This window comes from Hippocampus bargibanti, linkage group LG10 (assembly GCF_051943395.1).
Source record: "Hippocampus bargibanti isolate YZ-2025 linkage group LG10, ASM5194339v1, whole genome shotgun sequence".
NCBI classification, from domain to species: Eukaryota; Metazoa; Chordata; class Actinopteri; order Syngnathiformes; family Syngnathidae; genus Hippocampus; species Hippocampus bargibanti.
The window spans coordinates 18,769,869-18,795,406 of record NC_142743.1 but is presented as its reverse complement, the minus strand read 5'-3'; the positions used below and the strand labels follow the sequence as shown (position 1 = coordinate 18,795,406).

General features: G+C 39.2%; 1 protein-coding gene across 3 annotated transcripts in view; it reads left to right on the top strand.

Moving 5' to 3' along the window:
- The window catches only part of LOC148892782 (receptor-type tyrosine-protein phosphatase delta-like), a 197,418-nt gene that overhangs the window by 66,218 nt on the left and 105,662 nt on the right, over positions 1–25,538 (top strand). For 2 of the 3 annotated variants that reach the window (XM_089007186.1, XM_089007187.1), the window contains 2 exons: positions 5,623–5,698; positions 8,328–8,373. The gene's annotated coding sequence lies outside the window, so the exon portion shown is untranslated. Of the gene's footprint in view, positions 1–5,622; positions 5,699–8,327; positions 8,374–23,686; positions 23,811–25,538 lie in introns of those variants that run through there. The other variant, XM_089007188.1, reaches the window with a different exon arrangement.

Below are 25,538 nucleotides of genomic sequence, written 5' to 3'. Positions count from 1 at the left end.
ATATTTTTTACCACATTTTTCGTGTTAATTCCGCTGAAATTAATCTGACATGGTGCAAATCATGACAGGTGTTTCTTATCTAACTAAAAAATGTCAAAATTGCACAACTGTGAGAGATAAGTGGAACGGGTGTAATTTGTGCAATACAATTAAATTTACCTTATTGTAATTTAGCTCGGTAGTCACAAAACCGATGTCAAATGTCTTTCCTTTTCCCTCCCCCTTCTACTTAATTTGCACATCCACATTGGTACTCTCGATATCCCTTCCTCTTTGTAATTCCATTTTACGTGCTCATTATTCTTGCATCGTGACAGGATTGGAGACACTTTTTTTTTAAATGTCGCTGACTAGCTAGCTCTTTCGTTTCTTTGGCCTCGAGCACAACAGTCTGGAATACGTCTTAAAAAGTACGACAAAGCTGAGTCAATCGTTGCCATAGACCAAATGACGATTTACAATTGTCATCATTAAGCAATAATTCCCATACCACCCCAGCTACGCCCTCAAGGTTCTGCTCTGTCATCTGTATTTCACTGGAAATCAAGAATATATGATTATTATGCAAAAATATGGCAGGGTTTCACAAAACATCTTTGTGCACCTCATGTTATATATCCCTTCATCCATTAACTGAGCCGCTTATCTTCACAAGGGGTTGTCGTAGCACATCCCGGCGGCTACTTTATGGCAATAGGCAGACTGGAGTCTGAATGGTAGGAACAATTTCGGATTTTCAGTCTTTCATATTGGAAATTCTAAGCCCTGGTTCGAACCGTGGGCCCCGTTTACTGTTAGGGAGAAGCTAAGGAGGACTTTTTTGGCTCTGTAAGTGGCTTCTAATTGTGTAAGTTGTCCATCAGAATCAAAATCAGAAAACCTTTATTCGGCCCGCAATGGGGAAAATTGCAGTCGACAGCAGCAATTTGAAAGGGGATGGGGTGGGGGCGGGGTGAAAGGATAGAAAACAAGATATTCTAAGCATAGCAAAATAAAAATGTCAACTGTATACTGTAAATGTGCAAAACCGTTTCATAAAAAACTGTACATAGTGCAAATACAGTAAAGTCTCGTTATATCGATATTCAAGGGAGTCCGAAAAAATATCGATATAACCGGGACTATCGATATATCCGACCCTGTTTGCATGTAATTTTCTCCGTGCGTGCATAGAAATAGTATCGATATAACCGGGACTATCGATATATCCGATATCGATATAACGAGACTTTACTGTATCAAAAAAGGCATATTGATGTATGTCGCTGTATTGCATCAACCCATATTTACAGTACAAGTGTCCAGTTCTTTGTTGTTTTTTTCACATGTGATTATTGAGAACTGTGAAGCCTGGCAGCAATCGGTACGAACGAGCGGCGGTACCTCTCCTTCTTGCATCGTGCGTGTAACAGTCTCTGGCTGAAGGAGCTACCCAGTGCTGTCAGGGTGGGCAGGAGGGGGTCGGAGGGGGGGCTGTCCATCATAATCATCTCCTATAGTGCTGCAAAAAAAAAGCCAACATGTCCTTACTTGAAAGACAGCACATCTGCTGCCCCGCTTACCCACTTTTCTTGATGTTGAGGCTAGTTGACAGAGCCCTAAGAAGAATGTTTCACACATGCTGAGTGACTGAAGATTCGCTGATTTGACCTGCTTGGGGTTACACATCAAAACAATTTTATCTGGGACATTGCTTTGCATGAATCGTTTGGTTCATGGAATTAACTAAAAGTTTTTTTTGTCTTTTGTCGCTTCACTCAAAGTTCTCAGAAGGGATTTCCTGTGAGATTCCCTGAGGGGAATCAAAGCCTGAAAAACTGAAAGCCATCACGATGTATCATTAATTTGCATAAGCTTTTTTTAAGAGGCATTTTAGTATTTGTTCTTGACCATGATGTCAGTTTTTAGACCATGAAGTTGGCGATCAGAAGTCATCGTGATGCTGAACTTGGTATTCCAAGCGGGCAGCCCGAGATGAAAATTATTTTGAAGCAGATTTTAATGTGCATGTCATCTCATAGCATATCTCTCTGGTTTAATATATTTTACTTCGTATCACAGATAAATCCAGCAATTTAAATGAATTTTTGATGGGGATTGGGCAGGGTGTGTAAGGGCTTAAATCATTCCATATTGTTGTCTTTAGGCTTCTCGTTGTGAGAGAAACTTGAAAATATCAAATTGCAACTTAATGCATAGGTCGTGTAAAGTATAAATCTTATATGTCTTCTTCTGAACAAGGCTGCTGATGTATTAACTCATTGACTGCCAGATGATGTGCAAAAATATGTCCACTCCAGTACCAGTATTTTTGTCATTTTCACTCAAATTGCAGGACCATCATAATATTGAGTTTTAGGATTACATAAACATTTAATTCAGCGTTAGAAACCTTAGACTCTCTTCTTTCATCAGAAAAACAAGTTAATTACTGGCGTAGTTATATGGGTCTGGAGTTATCTGAGCTTGAAATGTGGGCGGCTGTAAAAAATCAAATACAATACATACCTATTGATTTATATAGCATTTTAAACACAGCTGAAGCTGTAACAAAGCGCTAACATGGACAAAAAGGTAAATGCTGCCCCCTCGTGGAAGGGAAAAAAACATAGCCAAAGGTCAGAGCAGTGCTTTATCCGCACCTACTGCAAGAAAAAACAAAACCCGAACAACATCACACTTTTCAATTCCCGAATAAATTCTGGAATGGAAACGAATTAGTTAATTACTTCTGGTTGGCCCAGGACGGGTACGATCAACAAGGTCATTTTCCACATGAAGACTAGTGAAACAGGAATAAAAAGACAAGGAAAATACTTTATTCATCTGTTCTGTTTTTATGGTTGTCATTGGAGTTGTTGTCTTGCAAGAATTTATGATAAATGAAGTTTTTGGCTCAAAGTGTCTCCACCATGAATAATAATAACAATAATAATAACAATAATAATAATAATAATAATATTCACAATAATACTATTCACAATGAATATATTCACAATAATAATAATAATAATAATATTCACAATGATAATATTCGCAATGGTAATATTCACAATGATAATATTCACAATAATAATATTCACAATAATAATAATAATATTCACAATAATAATATTCACAATGATAATATTCACAATGGTAATATTCACAATGATAATATTCACAATAATAATATTCACAATAATAATAATAATATTCACAATAATAATATTCACAATGATAATATTCACAATAATAATAATAATAATAATAATAATAATAATAATAATAATATTCACAATAATAATAATAATAATAATAATGATAATATTCACAAGAATAAGAATAACAATAAGAATAATTACAGTACAGTAGGCCAGTAGTCAAGTGGTTAGCACGTCAGCCTCACAATACAGGGATACGGCGTTTAATTCTGGCTCCTTCCTGTGTGGAGTACACGTTTTCGCATGTACCTATTTAGGTCTTCTCAGGTACTCCGGTTTTGTTTCACATTCCAAAAACATGCCTGGCATGGCAGACTTTTGAAATTATCCCTCACTATGAGTGCTGATGCTTGTTTGTCTCTGTGTCCCCTGCGATTGGCTGTAAAACCATCAATCCAGGCTGTGGCCTTTTTTGTGAGGCGTTTCCACATTCTCCTCATCCTTGTGCTTGTTTTCTCTGGGTGCTTACTCCCACTTTCCAAAAGCATGTGTGTGAGTTTGAATAATCTAACTGTCAGATGGTATAGGCTCCAGCTCACCCGCAACCCTAATGAGGAGAAGCGGTCTCGAAAATAAATTATTTTACTGAGCAGCCAGCTGTAAATTCAAGAGTTACCATCACATATTCCATGATAGACACTGGTAAAGGTGGCACCACCGTGTAAAGTGTCCCGCCCCTTTGACTCTTTAGCTTTATCTCCTGTTTCTATTGATAATACTGTATTTTATTTATTATTGTATATGTTTTTTTCTATGCTTGTCTGTGACTTTAAAATGTCCCTGACAGCATTGAAAGGCGCTTGAAATAAAATGTATTATTATTATTATTATTTAGCATATTTGCCCATTACCATAAATGTTTGGTTCTCTGTGTCATGTTTGGCTAAATGTAACTTAAATTGTTTTCTCTAAAAATGTTTCATTAAAAGTAAACTTCACACAATGCTGTTTTTTTTCATATCCTCATTTTTTTTGCAAACATCACATAAATGTGTGATATTTATTTTATTATATTTAAACCCAAAAGTAAGGTGTTGTCAGTCTAAAATGCTTTGCACTGAAGCCAAGTGTTGTACTTATTCACATGGCAGTCCCCGATGATCGTTACATCAGGCAATAATATATGCTGCCATCATCATCTGGCTTTATTTACTCAGTCGGTTCCAAAGTAAAAATGGAGGAATGGTGTAACAGCACCGCTTAGTGGTAGATATGTGTTATGGCACCTTTCTCTACTTGGAAATGAGACATGATTGTGCTCACTGAAATAATGTAGCTTAGCTTTATAATGTCACGGTTGGACTTGGATTTTACTGTTACGTATCAAACAAAATGTGTCTTTTAAAGAGAAGCTTTTTGGTTTCAATTGTATGTTAGACAGCTTGCGTGTCTCCATCACAATTCTGGAGTTCTGAGTTCAAATCTCTTCTGGCTATCTTGGATGGATAGATCGATGGATGGATGGAAAGATGGACGGATGGATGGATGATTGATGGATGGAAGCATAGATGGATAGATGGATGGATGGACGGACAGACGGTTAGATGGATGGAAAGATGGATGGATGGATGGATGGATGGATGATTGATAGGTGGAAGGTCGGCTAGATGGATAGACGGATGGACGGACAGATAGATGGACGGACTTAGGTGGACTAATGGATGGACGGATGGATTGATTGATGGGTGGAAGGTTGGCTAGATGGACGGACAGATAGATGGACGGACCTGGGTGGACGGATGGATAGATCCAACTCTCGTCCAAAGTGAGATGGGATAAATTCCAGCACACTAAATCCAAAATGAGGACAAGCTGTATAGATTATCAAGAGATTTATGGCTGTTCATGTATTTAAGTCGACACAAAAGAAAGACATTTCTAATCCGGACATCTAACCTGGAGATCTTTTTAATACATTGCAACCGATGACACCAACAAGGTCATTTGAATTGCAATAAAAACACGTGACACGCACTTGCCCGTTTGATCTGCCAGAATGTGTGCTAATCATACAGAGGTGCTGCATGCTTTTCCCACACTCACCTACCCGGCCACACGCACAAACACAACCGCATACTCCATTTGGCTGGAATGAAGAAGAAGATAGCCTTTTATAAGCCTTAAAAGCACCCCCCGGTGTGGGAGCTGAAGCGGGGCTGCCCGTTTGACCCGTGTGCTTTTAGAACTTGGCCGTAGCAGTTGAACTCCGGATACACGTCGGTTACTACAGTCCAAACGCAGTGGCATAAAACACCACACACACACACATACATACACACACCCATCTGAGCACCAGAGGGAACATAGCCCAAAGTCTGAGTTGATTTTAAGAGTGTTGAATTTTGAAAGGCAAAAGCTCTCTTTCCTAATCTCCTCATCACTTTCCCACACCTTCCCACCCTCTCCTTCTGTGTTGCAGGAGAATTCTGGGGAGATTTCTGAGTCTTTCAAACCTCAAAGATGAAACAGCACTGGGGACCTGTTCACTGAGGCGGGTAAGGGCTTACTGTTTTGACGACCTTCAAATGCTAAAACGTTTTCATGTGAAGCCTCGAAAGATTGTTGGATGTGGGTGGCTCAAAGTCTTTTTTTTTTGCACTGTATGTATTTGGACCATGGGAAAGTAGACCAAGGCACATTTACCTTATTTTTAGTGTTGGAGGACATCGTATATATTTTTAAAAGAGTGACAATGCAGTTGAACACATATAAGCGGATATCTCCACCAACAATGGCGAGTGTCCACCCACAAACCAGATGTCTGCCATAGTGCCAAGATTAACCTGTGAGAGGTAGCAAGGCATCACAGGGAAGACGTCCGGAAAGAATAGCAGTGAAAGAAAATAAATAATAAATAAATACATAAATAAATGAACAAATGAATAAATCAATAAATGAAAAAAATAAATACATGAATGAATAAACAAACAGATAAATAAATCAATACAGAAATACATACATAAATGAATACATTTATGAATGAATAAAAAAGAAAATAAATAAATAAACAAATTAATAAATAAATAAATAAATAAATACATGAATGAATAAGTGAATGAGTAAATGAATGAATAAACAAACAGATAAATAAATATAGAAATAAATGATACATAAACTAATACATTTATAAATAAATAATACAGAAAATAAATAAATGAACAAATAAATGAACAAATAAATAAACAAGTAAATAAATAAATAAATAAACAGAAAAATGAATATAGGAATAAATACAGAAATACATACATACATAAATGAATAAGTACATAAATGAATACATTTATTAATAGCTAAATAATAAATAAGTAAATAAATAAATAAATAAATAAATAAATACATGAATGCAGGAATAAATAAATAAATAAATAAATAAATATTTTAAAAAAAGGATGGGCTCATGGATGGGCGTGTCTGGTTATTACATTATGGCTGAGAACTTGTGTTGTGTCCAGAATCTGTCCCTGTCCACACACATCAGGATCGCCGACATGTCGGCTGCAGGCCCAAGTCTTGTTCTGAAAATATTTGTACATAATAGGGATATTATACAGTATCCGAAAATATATTTTGATTTCCAAGGAATGTATTAGAAGTGTTCATTTGGAAACGTAAGCATAGGTTGATTGGTTTCCTACCTTTGTCGAAGTATCATGAACATGATCACCTATTTTGAAAATGGGCAATTTAAATGTTGCTTTTTTTTAATCTGAACATGTGGGAAATGTTTAAATACAGCCCAATTCTCAGTATGTGTGTAACCACCCTCTGTAACTCCAGAAGGAGCAAAATATGAAAATTTAACCAACATCCGCTCCAGAGTGGACAGACTTGCAAACGAAGCAGACAAGACAGAGTGGCGATCCTCGTCTCTTTTTAAAAGGCCGCCTCTTATCCATTATTGACGATGCAGCTCTTAAACGCATCGCCGAGCTTTTCCTCTCATGTCGACTTTTGCATGGCGTCACCATTCTAAATATAAAGTATGTGTTCACCCCTTTCTGTCCTGTTTAAAGCTGCAGCAGAGAAAGTGTGTGCACGACTCTGGTGCCATTTTCATCTTTCTTTGTCTGAGCCTGAAAACTGAAAAATACTTTTCCTCTCATTCTTTGAAAGGAACCCTCTGTGGGGTTTCTCCCCCCAAAAAAAGCAGGAGCAATGCACATTTTATTAACAGGATAGCTTTGGATGATTCATAAATGACTTCAACTCAAGTAACTCCGATTTCACTCTCAAGTTAGCTTGGTCGCAGTTGGTGTAGTATTCAATTTTGTCTGTAGGTGGCAGAACAGCAACATGCCCAACGGGCAACCTTTCTCAAACAGGGAGACCGATTTATAGGTTCTTATGGCGTCACGTTTGTTTGTTTTTTACTCATCAAGTCAGGTTACAAAATCACTCTGGGTCATTACATGAACAGTGACATAAAATAAACACTGACGATTGTGTGTCTGCAAATGTTTGTAACGTATTTTTAAATATATTGTTTAGTTTCTTACAATTTTGTTTCTGTCACTACATCGGTGTTTTTCCCTTCAAACGTTTGTGCCAACTGAAAATTAATTCAAAACCTATTGATGAAACATTTTTTTTTAAAGAGGCTGCATTTAAAGTGGATCAAAACACAATCAGGACCCCATGCACAATATATATTTATATATTGTATATATTTCATTATATATGTATGTAGGTAGGTAGGTAGGTAGGTAGATAGATAGATAGATAGTATAATGTTATATTATAATATAACATATAATCACATATACTTTTATATCTTCTTTTCATCAGGGGTACGTCGCCACAGTGAATCGACATATAGTTTTAAATATCGATAGAGATATTTTTTCTTTCGTTCCAGTAGCATTGTGAGCAACTACAGTCCTAATAAGGGTCTCAAAGTGCGAAAATCTATGAAACCTGACTGTTGAGGAATTGATTGGCCCACTTTGGCAACCAGGGCATCTGCAAGCCTCACTTCATTTGTCTTTATCAAACAGACAACGTTATCAAGCAAATGACTCTTCTTAGATGATAACAAAAATTATTTGTTCATCAGACGAAGCTTCTGTTGATGGATCAATTTTGCAGAACGTTTATACTGTACTCTTTTCTTGTTCGCTATTTCAGCTCCCACTTCAAAAGCGCCCTGCTCAGAGATGAACCATGACTAAAGGTAATGTAAAAAGTATATAAATATATGTGTGCTGATTACATGCTTCCAGGTACACACTCTAAAGTGTTGGAGGTGTGCCTTTTGCTGTTGATTTTATTACTTATGCCGTAAATGCCCGCCAGGATCAGTCAGGTTTCTATAGTAACAGTGCACATTAGTGCTAGGCCTGAGTGGGATATGAGGGGTGCACAGGGTGAGGCGAGGGGGTGGAATAGGAAATTAAGTGCCTCTAGCCAATGAGTGTGTGTGAGTGCGTGTCTGTTTATTGGTGCTTGTGTTTATGCAGTATATGTTTAAGTGCCATTTTGTAAGGAGTGTGACTAGGGTAGGACATTTCTCTCTCTCTCTCTCTCTCTCTCTCTCTCTCTCTCTCTCTCTCTCTCTCTCTCTCTCTCTCTCTCTCTCTCTCTCTCTCTCTCTCTCTCTCTCTCTCTCTCTCTCTCTCTCTCTCTCTCTCTCTCACACACACACACCATATACATATGTTGTGTCTGCAAAGGAGCAAATGCAGCGTAGGTTGTGAATAACCTGAATGTGTGCCTCGCCGACCAATAAGAGACATTGCGAGTGGGTTGTGTTTGGTATTACAGTAAAGTCTCGTTATATCGATATTCAAGGGAGTCCGAAAAAATATCGATATAACCGGGACTATCGATATATCCGACCCTGTTTGCATGTAATTTTCTCCGTGCGCGCATAGAAATAGTATCGATATAACCGGGACTATCGATATATCCGATATCGATATAACGAGACTTTACTGTACTTCGCCTGCCACTTCAGTGGAGATGTTATGACACATAATACATTGAAGAAAAGACATTTAATGTCACGTTAGGCCATATTTTTGGCAGTGGTAGTCATGGCAGCCGCTGCCAACGTGTTGTTTGACGAAGACTTTAAAGACTTTTGGGGCACTATCGGGACACGGAAGCAAAAACCATAAAAACACAGCCAACTAACTGTAATCATATTGAAGAAACATTGCTCCAATGTTTATTTACTTCTACTTTTAATAAATATTTCACCTTAGTGGCTTTGTGCTCCATGTATAACTAGTTTTGGTTACGTGTATATAGCAGGACTACACAAAAACTGCCAACACGATCTTGCTGGAAGTTCCAATGCCTATAACGTAAAACATTGCCCTTATGTCTTGTTTATCTCTTTGTGAATAATACAGAACACTTAGCAGAGGTTTGTAACAATATTAACTAGATATCTATGACTAAATTTGAACAAAAGAATATTTCCATTTGGCAGCGTTGTGCCAGTATAAATATCAAGTATGTCTACTGCCACCTTGTGGCTCGCCATTGCATTTTAACAGCAAAAGGAGACGTAATTGTATCGAACCCGTGCGACCTTCAACCAGTCTTATTATTTCTGACTCAAGCAGAGGTCAATGTCGTGACGGTCGGCGGAAACATTTTTTTCCGGATACACAATTGAAGAATTTTCCATTTCCAAGTGCACCAGAAAACATTATGTAACACAGCAGCTGCCGTGAAACATTCTCAGACTGCCACAAGAAAAAGAAACCGCACTGAATCATTTGCCGTTTAACTTGAAGCTGCAGTGAAATTGATCCTTTTTAATATCATTAGACAAGGATTTAAATTAATTCCGCCTGGAACATCAAGATTATGTTCTGGCAACGGTGTGTGCAAGGCGGAAACACCACTCTCTTTTGTTGCTGTGCTTCTCTGAAGCTCATTGCTATGCACCAATGTCACACTATTCGCACACGAGTTCAGCTAAATGAAGGCGATGTTGAAATCATTTCAGTGCGATGTGAATAGCCCTGAAGTTATCTTGGGGCATTTTTTTTTATTATTGCTTCCTCTTTTTATTAACACACATGCAGTGCTGAGGGAAATGATGCAGGAGCCCTCTCTTGCGATGACATTTTGCATTTCTGTCCCAGAATATGGTATTTTCATGGCCAGCGTTTGTGATTTATGTGAAGACTCGGGTGGTTACGACAAGTTGTTGCCAAGGCACAAATATGTGATCGATTTTAGTGTTTGTTGTGCACATGATGTTTGCATGTGGTCCAGAAATAGCTAAATTGAAAGCACTGAACCTGTCCCAAACTATTCAGCAAATTGTACGTAAGGGTTTGTTTGATGACTTGACCGTATATTTTCTTTTGTAGATTATTGCAGTTGTGAGTTTTTCTATTTTTGTTGTTGTTGTTGTTAACTCATTCACTGCCCTGCCCGAATTTATTCGGGAATTGAAAATATGACATAGAGCTCCATTCCGGAATGTTATTGAGTTTTGGTTTTTCTTTTTGGCATGCCGATTAAGTGCTGGTCAGACCACTGACAATGTTTTTCCCATCCACAAGGGGGCAGCATTTCCCTTTTTTTTCAATGTTAGCGCTTTGTTCCAGCTTCAACTGTTGATAAAGTGCTGTATAAACCAATATCATGTCAAAGTCAGCTTTATTGTCAAATTTGCTAATATACATGACATACAGCACAGATGAAACTACTGTCCTCTCGGACGCAGTGTACAAGGCATTTATAATGTGGCTAAAAAAGACGGGCAATTGACAACAGACAATAAATGTAAATTGTAAATGTAAAGTGAGGTAGTGTCGGATGTAAAGTGATGTAGTGTAGTAATGCAAAAAACAAAAAAGGTTGAAGTGAGGTCATGCAGAAGAAAAAAAAAAGAAAAAATAAAGTTCAGGATGATATTATATATCATATGTATGATATGTATATATTCATTGTATTTTGGACAGCCACCCTGATTTCAAGCTCATATAACTCCAGACCCATATAATTATGGAATTAACTGTTTTTTTTTTTCGGATGAAAGAAAAGAGTCCAAGGTTTCCAACGCTGTATTGAATGTTTAAATAGTCCTAAAACTCAATATTCTGTGGGTCCTGGAATTCGAGTGACAATGACAAAAGCCCTGGCACTGGAATGGACACATTTTTGCACGTCTGGCAATGAATGAGTTAAAAGCAGAAAAAATATCCTGTGACTGTAGTGTTCTTGAGAGTTTTGAAAGGCACTTATAAATGAAATGTATTATTATTATTATTATTATTATTAGTAGTAGTAGTAGTAGTAGTATTGTTATTATTATAATTATTGTTATTGTTATTATTATTATTATTATTATTATTATTATTATTATTAAAAATATATTTAAGAATAATCAATAAGTAGCTGCTTCTTTTGCGAACCGAAAAAAAACAAGTTAGCAAAATCAGTACACTATTAATTGCTACTTTTGTGGAAGTAATAATAATAATAATAATAATAATACATTTTATTTCAAGCACCTTTCAAAGTTCTCAAGGACACTTTACAGTCACAGACAAGCATAGATACAATAATAAATAAAATACAATTATAATGAATAAAATACAATTATAAATAGAAACAAGAGATAGAGTGTAATAATAAAGTATTTTTTCTAAAATAAAATATCGGTCGTCATTTTTTGAAAATGTCAAAGTTGAGTAATAATGACCATTTGACTTATGCCCCAAATTATGTCATATTTTCACTAATATGTAATTGAAGACTGCAGCCTTGCTGTCACTGAAGATGTGCGGACACAGCCGTGACATTTGATTGCACAGGCTGATGCCAACCGTTGCGGTCGAGAAAACATGAATTACTTATTTAGATGTCAAAACTGAAAGATGTGTATTTAAATGTTTCATTTCTTAAACACTCAGGTTCAAAACAAGAACAAAAAGCAGAACAACAACAACAACCTTCCATGACTATAAAGTGTAAGGGAATAAACCGGCCTGACATGAACCTTTAGATGACATTTTAAAGAAGCCTTGAGTGTTTTCAGCATGTGCCGAGCCAAGCAACCGCACACAAGTCGCTTTGTCTGCTGTGTTTGCACAATGTGGAGCCTGCACCTTGGCACACAACGATTACACCTCAACGATTCTTCAAAAGGGAATTTAACTTTGGCCAGTCCGACTTAATCTGGCCATGTGGCGTGGGACCTGGGTCCTGTGGAGCCTTGGCCAGATATGACGGAGAACAAAGAGTAGGCAGATTAGTGGGCACGAGGAAGAGGTCGGCGCCTGACAGGCCGTCTCCTGGCAGCTCCTCCCAAATCTCTCCACTCTCCCTAATAAAGTCTGAGGCAGACATTATCCCCCTGGTGGCTGTTTGACTTTCTTTTTCCTGAGCTCTGTCCGCTTTCCTTCCTATGAGGTGAGCATGTGGGCGAGAGGAGAGAAAGAGTGTGTGTCTTATCGCTTCATTAGCCCGCGGATTTCTGGGTCACTAGTAGCCTTGTTCCCACTGTCTCGCATGCTGTAATTACCCTCACATGAGTCACACCACATAATTAGGATGGCCCCGGATCTCGCTTAGTGGAGGGCCCACACGCGTACTCACAAACACGTAAATGTTAGTTTTAGAATGCAGAGCAATTCTAATGAGATTATGTCGGTTGAGGGTTTTGCTCACAATTAATCATCAAACACGTGACTTCACATTTACTCCAAATCAATTGTATTTTATAATCGTGGGTTGAGATGGAGTTCATTCCTAAATCGACTTAAATCCATCCTAATACTCAGTGGTGCGCCGTGAATTTCATTGCTAGGCCTTCAATAGTCTATCTAGATTGAAAGAAGTGCCGTGTGATTTACTACAAGTCCACAAGAGGGTACCATTAGCCAGGAATTTACCGACCGACCTTTCTTAATGATGTCCATTTTTTTTCTCGAAACGTCCATCTTGAAAATGGTCAATCTCCAACCAAATCCATTTCTTCTTCTCCTTCGGCTATTGTGGGTTGACAAAACTTCTATTAAATCAACACAATATATTTGCTTATGCAGCTCACTACCGATACATTGTGCTAGCTCTGGCCAGTATGCGCTTATCACTTGCGGCTAGCAATACTATGATTGGCTAGTGATTAGCCAATCATGTGACTAGCCAATCATAATTTACGAAAACTGACTTAGCCAGTGCCTTCGAGCGGACCTTGTGTTGCCAACTCGAACTCTGATTGGCGAAATGTGATTGGTTCAATGCTTAAATACGAAAACACACATCTGGAAGCAGCGCAACAGGGGAAAAGTGGTGAAAGGAAGCCAAAAGACAATTGGGTTAATTTAATAAGGAATCATGGACAAAATATAATTAACCCCAGTCCGTGATTTAGATATTTTTAGGCCAGCAGAGAAGGACTTGCAGGCCCTGGCGGCCCTGTTCTAGCATGTCTCCCTGTACACCCGTCCCCAAACCAACTAAATGGCACAATACCTCACTAATAAAATGACCAAAATGAAGTTTGACTTAAAAAATAAATCTACACTTGGTCATAAAAAAAGATGATGTGGGATAAATTAAAAATCTTGTCACCCATTCTCGAGGTGATAAATGTTTTCCTCAGGGGTACTTAAAAACAGCTTCTCTTTTGTTTTCATCATATCTCTTCTCTCAAAACCTTTCAATTAGTATCGGATATGTTCTACTGACTAATCAGTAAATGGAAATACTGACAACGCAGTGCAAAGAGTCTCAATCCAGAATATTGTGTGACGGGGGAATCTATGGTATTACATTCATGTAGCGGACAAGCGGCCTTCCAATTGCTTAAATACAGAAAGAAAGACAGACAGAGGCACACACAAACAACCACACACACACAAGAAATGACCCCATGTGGCATTTTTTTTCTGAAGTTAGTGTCTTGCGTGTTATGAGTCAATTCACAATGCCTGAAGACGGCAGGAGGTAGAAATATTTGAGGTAAATGAAATGATGCTCATTCATCTCATGTAATAGAGGCGTCGACTAAAGATGATCTCCTCTCAGTCGTCATTTGCATTAATGCCTGAATGAATTTGTACTATCACCACAAATATCCAGTTTATGCTTTGTGCTTCTGGTGTGATTAAATATCATATTCAAGGATGTTTATCGGTGAAAGTCGAACAGAGGGTTTTAATGTATATTTTAAGATGATAATAATAGACAGATGTTGGACAAGAAGTTATGAGATGAGATAACCTTGATTTGTCTTACATTGGTTTAAATTCCCTTTTTCTTTTTGTTTTCTTTATGTTGATTCTGGCATGGATTGCTTAATCATGTTTTGTGTTTTGGTTGTTTTAATTAGATCTCTTCTGAAATGGAAGTGGGGGAGTTCAACCTTGTTGTGGTTTGTTGTCATGGACTTGACAATGTTGTTATTCACAATGCGCTGCTTTCAATCAGGCTGACATTTTGCAGTATATGCGATCCTTTGTGTGCCCTGAAACACCATCGTGCTTTCTAGACACTTTGATATGAGGTTTAAAAATCCAGCCACATCGTACTCAGTCATATCCTGCTCATCCATGATGGAACACTAGTGGTGAGCTCCGATTTGGCTTGGCTGGCATCTCGCATGTCTCGGGCCACCAGACATCTGTCATCAGCACGCAACTCACTGGAGGTCTGTGACTCCCTATGAGGTTGTCCTTTCTACCACTGTCAAATACAATCAGCCTCTTAATGTCCTTAATTTGTGTTTTTTTTTTTTTTTCAATTCGTTTTATATGTTTCTTGTCTGCAGCATCTCATTGACATATTTCCTCCCTTTCTTTCAGCACATTGTAATACATAACCAGCAATTTGCCAATCACACTCAAGATGACACCCTCGTATATGGGCACAGACACACACACACACACACACACACACACACACACATTGATGCATGCAGACCACAAGAGCTGCCGTGGTGTATAATAATACATAATTGGCTATTGTGGGTTGGCAAAGAGAACCAATCACAATGACAACCACTTTGTGGATGTGACTGCACGCATGCAAAGCACACAGCTTGGAAAATTTGGCCAATTCAAAGTGCACATCTCTTGTCTGTTTACGTCCTTTTCAGGGTTACATGAAAAGTCAAAATAAGGTGTTCAACTGCGCTATAAGCATTCCAGGTTTGTGTCTTGTGGCGCGACAACATGCAGCCGTGCACTTCCTCACTAATATGGTCGAGGCTCAGTTTGACACTCGTCACCCATTTGGAGGCAGTCAGCAGCCCTGGTTAATGGGCTGTCGTCTTGCCAGGGAACCCAATGACTCCAATTGCTCCAAACTCCCAACATAATGTTGTTCTTTCGGGGAGGGCACAGAATGCAGGGTTCACATAAAGCACCAACCACAGAGCTGGAATTTAGTATGATTTCAGAAGAAAAACATACCATGGGACCTTTAATGTCATATAATGATCGCTTTTAGTCTTTTTAGCAAGTGCAATTTGTTTTGGTTTAGGAAAGCATTTTTTCCTAAGAAATTTCATCATAGCCATGTTTTAAGTAGCATGTCATCAAATAAAAGAGTGAATGTTAAAAGGGGAGATTGGATTGGATTAGCCTTTATTAGTCTCGCAGTAAAGGAAAGGATGAAGTAGAAAAACAAATACAGGAGCTGATGTAAAGGCAGCCACTCTCGCGGTGCAATCTTGAGGTCAAAAGAACAAAAAAATATAATATGTAATATATAATAACAAAATATGACATCATAAAGACACAGTCATCCAATTTTAAACACTTTGAAAGAGAGATTCAAAGTGTCCTTTTCACCAGTGCATCGGGGACGTCATGGGGAATGGGCACGTCTGCTACGAGGTATGTGTTGAAAGCCGCAGTCATTAGATTAGATTACATTACATTACATTACATTACATTAGATTAACTTGTATTAATCTCACAGTGGGGAAATTTACACTTCTCAGCAGCAACGTTATGACTCATTCAATACCCATGCTCGCTTTTAATTTTATTCTTTCTTTCGTTACTCGCAAAGTTTTGTCATTCATTTTTCCTGACTTTACATGGCTTGTCTGTCAGCTATTCCTCACTCACCCCCCACCCTTCTTACTCTTGGCATTTTCCTTCTCATCCAACACATACACAGACTACCCTTTGTTTATACAGCCTGTCCGTGTGCGCGCAGGCATCAGCGTGTGTCTTCCTCGTACATTATGCTCTGCAAATCGGATTTTTTTTCGATCAGTTGCTAATAGGTCCTACCATGAAAATGCGCACATCGGTGTGCATACTTCATATATTCAACCAGCTCAATATGCCCAAATGCAATTGTCTCCATGTGGAAAGAGTATACGAGATGTTCTACATTCTGTAGCCACTTCTCAGTTTTTAATAAAAGCTTCTTCATGCTTTCTAGGCTCCTGTCTCTCGTGCGGGGTTATACCTTCCCATTTTGTGCAGTGCTGACGTCGATCAATCTCTTGGACGTGAGCTCATCCCTGACAGTTGCTTTGTTGTGCCGCTTTACATTCTGACATGCCGCCATGCACCCCAAACGAGTGCATCTTAGGTTTGTGTTTACCCCCCCAAAAATAAAAAAATACAACACCAAAAAACTCAAACCATGAAAATGACAAAGTTGTGATAAAATGAAGTCGCAGACATTAGGGCCTGCTTCGGTGAATTGATCACATTGACCTTTTTCCTCTGCAGCTCAGCCAGTGCGAGCGTCGCTATAGTGAGTGCAGTATGATCGTGTTTACAACATCATTCAAAAAGTGGTGCCTTTTCACTCCACAATAGGGACGTCACATTAGACATGTCGATGCCGTTTTTGTGTTTTTGTCTCTGTTGTGCTTCTATGATCTATGTCATCATGACAAAGGTAGTGAAATGGAAAAAAAACATGAAAATGCCTTCCAACTTTACAAATCAAGGTGAAGTATTCAAACAAAAAAGTTTAGAATTCTTTATTTATTCTACATCAAAACGCAAACCTAATACTACACTGTTATCCATTTGTGAAAGGGAGGAATGTTGAGGATCTTATCAACTGACGACAAAGAAATGGCCTCACTTGTTGGCTCTGTTTAATCATCAACCTGAAGCCTATTCAAGTAATATTTAACTCTATTTCTTTACAAAGATATGGATCTGGCAAGGCTGTTGTTGGTCTAGTCACACGCAGATGTTACCTTGTGAGGGAATCGTAGCGTTGATTTGTCTTAGAGAGAGAGAGAGATGTATTGGGGGAGCTTTATAAAAGACGGACAGGATGTGACGTATAGGATGTGACGTCATGAAAAGGCGGGCAGGATATGACGTGTCAGGAAGTCCAAGAAAAACGAAATGATGTTTAAAGATGGTCGTATAGCGAATTGCCCCAATATATGACTTGCTAACGTCTTTGTTGACGGCTACATTTTGTTTTCTTCAATTGTGCACTTTATAAGCACACACAATGTGCTTCTAAGACAATGAGCACGTCAATCACTGCGTCTCAAAAGACAGTTACCGGACGAACAGGAGGCCGCCATGTTTATAGTGCATACAAAAGTCTCACGTTTTTGATAGAAGGTGGCACGCGCAGGTTCTTGGTAGCATCATTACTCATAAACTGTCAGCGGTTGAGGCGAGTTGTGTGACTGCGCAAATGGAAGGCGCAGCGGCTGTAGCTGTGATGCTGACATTAATTCAAATGTCATAACTTTAATGGCCATTCCGCTCTGTACCTTCCTCATAAGTCACAAACTGAACTTTTCAAGGTGACACAACAAGTTAGCCAGGCCTCCCCTTTCTTTTATAAATAATTTGTTAATCCTCTTGTTCATTGTTAGAGTAGCTTTGCACTTTGGGCTCATTCAAATTCCAAGACATGACTTTGTGTTGCCGCAAGGCAGCAGACATAAGATAAATAAAGAAGCACTGAAGGTTTTTGGTTTGCCAATGTCTCCTCAAGTTTCGTCGCACCACGGGGCAGTTTTATTTTTTTTGCAGGTTTGTGTGTCTTCAGAGATTAAAGGGAAGATGTGTAGTGAAAAAGCTGACAATGCCGATTCGCTTTAAAGGACAACCGACGTCTCCGGACAAGTTGTGTCCATAATTTGTAAAATCACTTCAAATGACTTCTACTGAGCGTATTTTAATAAGATTCCACCGCATATAGCTATATTTTACGTTTTAAGACTCGCGCTGAACATTCAGGAAGTCTTGTTTTTGAGTTGGTGACGAGTCCTCACGTGACGTCAGAAAAGGACCGCCTGCTGACCGTGAAAAGGACGCATTGTCCTTCCACTGGAGGTCGCCATTTTGTGCCTCTTTTTTTTGTGAGAGATTTTCCCCCAATGTTGCCTCAAAATGGCCCAAATAAATTCTTTAATCGATTGCAAACATTTATGCTTTGCTCTTCAGAGCTATTTGAATCATATTCATAACTGGATGCGTAACAAGAAAGCATATTCTCCGAATCTGAAGCCATTGTTTGGATTCACAAGCAATGCAATGCAAGACGTCTTGGCGTGACGTCACAAAATGGGAGCGGGACTTTCTGAAAATGCCCAATTCGCAGCTCAATTTTTTTGCAGATTTTGGACACTTTAAGTCATTTTTATTGGTATTTTGCCTTTGACTAAAAATATCATACTGCATGTTTTGGGTATTTTAGATGCTATAAAACGTTTTTCTGGTGTCAGTTAAAAAACAAAAAAGTGACGTCGGTTGTCCTTTAAGTCTTGTCGCATTTATTTAAGTGTTCATGGATAAAAAAAAAAGTTTTAAATTCCATTTCGGTACGATTGGAATATCATTGTGGGAAATGATTTGTAAGCAGGATATTTCAAGATAATGAAAAGCCCATCTTTGAGAACGCAGTTTCCGTTCTCGTGTTGATGAGCCGAGACAATTTAGCCACCTTCAGTTTGCAAAGCGCAGTTAATATCTCCAATAAAGTGACGCGTCTCTTCCAAGATCACATTACGATAACAAGATGAGACGAGCTGCGGGCTTTGACAGTCGCTGATCAAGTGAGCTTGCTTCGTGTGGTGGCGGTAGTGCATGACGACAACCACTGACATCTAATAAATTAGTTGCTTGATGGTTTGTGCGGTGTGTGTCTTCTTGAGGGAAGAGGTCAAATGAGTTGGTGTGTCTCTATGGTTCTATTCCTTTCCAAACAACCACAGTATATCCAAAACCTTGTGAATTCTGAACCCGTACCGTATATTGATAAATATTAATCAGTAAGCTCGCTGATTATGTGATGGAGAACTGCGAGGAAGCGTAGATTCGTGTTTACTCAGTCAGAGGTGTGAATTGACTGAAGCAATCTCTGATGAAAAGGCTCAGCAAGTATTTAGTATGATTATATACAGCAATACCTTTACAGCTCCGTGTGTGCGTTGCATTGTGTGCGTGGTGGCGGTGGAGGGGGGAGTTCCGAAATGAAGGCTCATCAAATATAGCTCGACGTCCGTTTTCATCGACTGAAGTTATCTTGATAGCAAGACGTTTACTGTATTTATTCGGGTATTACGCGCAAAATTTTCTACCTAAAAAAAGAACTCAAAGTTTGGGTGTGCGTTATAAATGAGGCCTGGGTAAAAAAGCTCATATATTTAATGCTTTATCCCATCCAGGAGGGGGCAGAATTTCCATGGCTATTCTCGCCCTTCAGTTTCGATTCTCGGATCACGCGCATTATTTTTTATTTATTGTTTATTACCAATTCTTTAGCTACGCATTAATTTCCTTTCCTCGTCTCGCCCACATTGAAACGTGAGTTAAGCATTGCTGTTTTGCACAATTACCAATATCCAGAGTTTTGATTCAGTATTCTTCATATTTTTATATTTATATTTATATTTATATTTATATTTAATATTTTAATGTTACCGAGCCGAGAAAAGGTGAAACAAAATTTTATAACGATTTTTGAAAATACATACGTACATAATACATACGTTTTTTTCTGGATTAAGGAATTTCCATTTGAAAAAAAATCTTTTTCAGAGAATACTTCCTGTATTTCTCATCAAGCAATTAAAAAGTTGTCATATTTTTTTCAGTATATGGCCCTGTAAAGAAACATGTGGGCCTCCAAACACGTGCCTCCATTTTTCCGATGTATCAGGGGAGTCAAGATTTCTCAGTTCTTTGGCATACTTCACACAGAGACATGAAAAGAGTCGAACCCTTGAACGCTTTCGCTCACCCCGCAGTGAAGAAAAACAGCATAAGAACAATCTTAGATTGATTCAGGTGTCGAGATTGACCATGTGCAGTTTGTCTAGACTTCCATTTGAACAGATGAAGCTCCGCCAACAATTTTTGGACTTGCTACATGTATTTGCTTTTTAATTTTGTTTCAGGCTAAGATTGTTGTCATTTCCATTGTGACTGATTGCTTCTCTTCCAAATATGTTGATGCGTGAGGGCTTTCAAGCCTGACTGTGACTATGCGTGTGTCCACGTACGTGTGTGCGGTCCAGCCTGAGGTTGCGTTATCTTGTATCCAGTGAGCTGAAGAGTTTCTGCAACAAAAGCGCGTTTATGCTCCTCCATCTCATTTACATCGCTCTAATGGGAATCTGCTGCACCACTGATTATATTTGGTGTTCAAGGTCAGCACACCCAGATTAGTCGCTCAGTCTATGTGTGGGGGTATGTGTGTATCTCTCTCTCGCACTCTCTCTCTCTCTCTCTCTCTCTCTCTCTCTCTCTCTCTCTCTCTCTCTCTCTCTCTCTCTCTCTCTCTCTCTCTCTCTCTCTCTCTCTCTCTCTCTCTCTCTCTCTTCTCTCAATGTCGCCTTGTGCATCAGCATTGTTCTGTTTAAAATTCCATCTCCCACTTATCCCTTATCCTAGCGGTCCTATGAAGACGCTCACAAACATGGTGTCAGCAAAAGTTTGTGGTTGAAATTTCACTCACCCCAAGTGTTTTTAGTTATCCCCCGTCCTTTAAAAACCATTTTCCATCATTCCCTGTAACATTTGTTTGATAAAATACACCACAAAACCGCACTTGCCAGGAAGACGTATCTTTTGAAGTGAGCTCTTTGGCAAAGAGATGAATGCTGTACATCCAATTGACTGATGCCTCAAATACTAAACACATTTCTTATTCGCGTAATCAACACAGATGCACAAAGCCAAGTCATGACATCAAGTTACCACTTCTCTTTTAAATGCACAGGGCAGCTAAGAGTTTTTGATGGTGGTGAACTATGACATACACATGACATAGAATGACTATTTCAGGAAACTGCCAAAGCAAGTTTTCTGTTTGTCTTTTTAGCCACATAATTAGTTGTGAAAATCCCAAGAAGAACGTAGGAATACTAGGAATAACGGAAAAGGGCAATTGTTGCAAAACAAACCCAAAAAAAGCATTCTAAGAAGCTTACTTCTCAAATGAAAGCAAGCTGAAAGTATTGTTCGGAATTCAGAAAAAAAATCACTAATGAGCATCATTTGTGACTGCCTTCATGAGTGTTTACACCATGAGGACAATCCTGGTAGAAATAAAAGGACTCCTACTTGATTTTCAGTTGCACGCGAGTAAGATGCGTTATACTGACACATTTTTTTACTTATCTTTGAGGAAAACATGGTGGAAAGTTACATCGGTTTCCAAGAATCTTATTTCTTTTTCCGGCTGAGTGAGAAGAAAACAATTACTGTACTGCGCTAAAAATGAAAAGAGAGTGCACTACATGGTAACGACCAGTAGGGGTGCTGTTGCTTTGGAATTGTTTGCCATCTAAAGAAGGACAACTCGACTTTAGCGATGGGAGACTGAATTACATCCACACAAGCCTCCGCAATCTCTTCAGGGATGCATTTTTGCTCAATCCAACACTGGCATGGATATTGGTGTTTAAAACATTCATATTCACTGTCACTTAAAGGACAACCGACGTCACTTTTTTGTTTCTTAACTGACATCAGAAAAACGTTTTATAGCATCTAAAATACCCAAAACACGCAGTATGATATTTTTATTCAAATGCAAAACACCAATAAAAATGACTTAAAGTGTCCAAAATCTGCAAAAAAAATTTGAGCTGTGAATTGGACATTATCAGAAAGTCCCGCCCCCAGTTCGTGACGTCACGCCAAGACGTCTTGCATTGCTGGAGAATCAAAACAATGGCTTCAGATTCGGAGAATATGCTTTCTTGTTACACCTCCAGTTATGAATATGATTCAAATAGTTCTGAAGAGGAAAGCATACATGTTTGCAATCGAGTAAAGAATTTATTCCATGCAATTTTGAGGCAACATTGGGGGGGGAAATGGATCACCAGAATGGCGACCTCCTGTGGCCACCTACGTTTCCATAGGCTGATAAATTCCTTATATGGAGCTTGGATGCCCTCTTCTAGCGGCTTTTGGGTGCAACATGAGGTTTTCCGACCAAACAAGTACAGCAAAATACATTGAGGTGATGGAAGGACTACTACAATGTTTCTTTTTTTCGGTCACGGGCGCTCCTTTAGTGACGTCACGTCACACAACTTGTCCGGAGACGTCGGTTCTCCCTTAAAGGACAACCGAAGTTGTGTCCATAATTTGTAATTTGGCTTCAAATGACTTCTACTGAGCGTATTTTAATAACATTTCACCGCATATAGCTATATTTTACATTTTAAGACTCGCGCTGAATATTCAACAAGTCTTGTTTTTGAGTTGGTGACGAGTCCAGGATGCAATGCAAGACGTCTTGGCGTGACGTCACAAACTGGGGGCGGGACTTTCTGAAAATGCCCAATTCGCAGCTCAATTGTTTGCAGATTTTGGACACTTGATGTCATATTTATTGGTGTTTTGCATTTGAATAGAAATATCATACTGCTTTTTGGGTGTTTTAGATGTTATAAAACGTTTTTCTGATGTCAATTAAAAAAACAAAAAAGTGATGTCGGTTGTCCTTTAAATGACAATGAAATCTTGACTTTTAGCTGACTTTATTTTTGGAACCTCATCATGGATTTAGATGGTACAGACAGCGTGCTTCCCTTGTTATCGAGAGTCAAAATACCAGATTGAAATAATTTACCGGACGTTTTTGACCATTCATAATGTGGGAAATCAGTGCTTTCATTTGACCTTCAATGTTGAGAAACCAAATTATTTCAAGCCTGCTTTTGCGTGGGGATTTTTTTTTAAACCAATGATAAAGAAAGGCTGGCAAAGAGTCCACTGTGGCATCTTGCAGAATATAATCTATGTTTCCCCCCAACTTCACTTCACCAAACCGTCTTTACTGAGTCGTCGTGTTCACACTGGGCAGGAAATTATTGGAGCGAGAGAGCGCATGATTGAGCGAGAAACCGAGAAAGGGAGCGAGCGAACGAGAGGGAGAGAGGGAGGGGAGCATGTGAGGGGGGTGGGAGGAGAGAGAGAGAGAGAGAGAGAGAGAGAGAGAGAGAGAGAGAGAGAGAGAGAGAGAGAGAGAGAGAGAGAGAGAGAGAGAGAGAGAGAGAGAGAGAGAGAGAGAGAGAGAGAAGCTTGAGAGGGAGGGAGGGAAAAGACGTGCAGGCAGGATCATTTGGGCAGAGCGGCTGCAGCCACGGTGGATGTTAACGCAGGCAACGGACGGACAGCTTCAGTCTGCTTACGTTGACTTTTCCATCAACGCAGGCAGGATGCTGATACGGTGAGTCCGTTTTTTGTGCGTACAATTGTTTGCCGACAACTTCTGCTGATATGTTTGCTTAATGCAATGGCACACATCCACCAAGTCCCGGACCATTGATGACTGACACCTCAGCTTTCCTCTTCGTATTGTTTTGCAATGCCTTTAATTGATGTGCCGATCGATACGTTGCTCTCATGGGAACTGTCGATCAGTTATGTGAGCTCGTTTTTCCTCCACCGGTGTGTTGGTGGATCAGTAGCACTTGGTCAATGATTGGAGTATGTTATTTTGCACCCATGTCACATGACCTCTTGGTACAGGGCGACCCTCCAAATGGGCTTTTACAGCCTGATGCTTCATGATGACTGATGATTGAGGCTTGATTTTTTTTTTGTTGGTGCCCGTATGGTTTTTTTTTGGAAACTGCTCAGGGGGCTTTTCCCAGAGCCTCCAGCTCTTAATGGACAAAACATATGGGAATTTAGTGAATTGCACCTGAACATCAATGAGTGTGTGCGAAATTTGCACGAGCAATTTAAGCTCAAGGGGATACAGTGGCTGTCCCTCATCAACCTCTTTCCAATCAAATTACAACATCATGATTGCAGATGATGAGGCACATTGTGCTCATATTATCTGATTTCATGATCTCATCTCACCAGGTGTGGTTGCAACGTGTGGCGTTTTCATTTGTCTTTTTTTCCATTCCATAGTTTTATTTTGCCGACCTCGTAACCGAGTGTCCTTAATGCGCTTAGTGCTGTGTGTTTATGCGTCTCTGTATATTCAACGGTCGTCAGCAGTCTCGCGCTAACATTATGGCCATATTACGGCCCTCAATCGCTGGCAATCGGTCATGCAAGTACTTTTACAGCAATTAGGCTCAAGTATGTGAGGCAGATGTGAGTGATTGCATATCGTATATAGTGCCGGGCAACTATACCTCTGTATTCGATTGGCACTGTATGTATATACATCAGTAGGAGTGTGATGGATGTGTTTACACAAATGATTCCATGACCAAATGGCTTTCTGGTTCTATAAAATAAAATGATTGGGGATATCTTGTACAGAACTGTAAATTGAGTGTACTTATACATTCATGCACGTATATAGCTCATTTAGCATTTCCATGGCAACCCTGATTTCACCACAAACAGGGTTTCCCAATCTTTGATGCACCCACAATTGTTTCTTCTCGCTGTGTGGTTCGTCTTTTCTGCAATCCATTCACGTCTGTTGTGGTCTGTATTGATGTTTGTTTTGCAAATGACAATTTTGTGGCAATACGCAATGATGAGTATGTGAGGTTTTCTAAATAAGGGCTCCAAGGAGGAAACACATTGAGTAGTAAGCATCTTGCAGTCAAATAGTTAAGAGAAAAGCAAAAAAATATATATTGGTGGGTATGCCAGGAAGTCTTTTATCCTATGTTTTGGTGAAATTTTGGTTTGGGGAGACCTCGTGAACGCTTGTAAAAAACGTTACTCTCCCTTACATGGACATGGCTCCTTAAGCAAGAGGACTACAACCTGTTTTATGGGCCCTGCCAGCGACTCCCCGGTCAAGACGCTTTGTCACATGCCGGTCTCTGATAAGTTCTCGCTTCACCCCAGCTGATCTTTCGCTGGGCTACTGCGTATGTCTGTGTGCGTGCACGCAGACATGCGTGCCAGTGCAGCTGTTCTTCCTTTCAGAGAGATTAAGTTTCACAAGATGTGATGGACGCCAGTGTCTGCAGAGCCA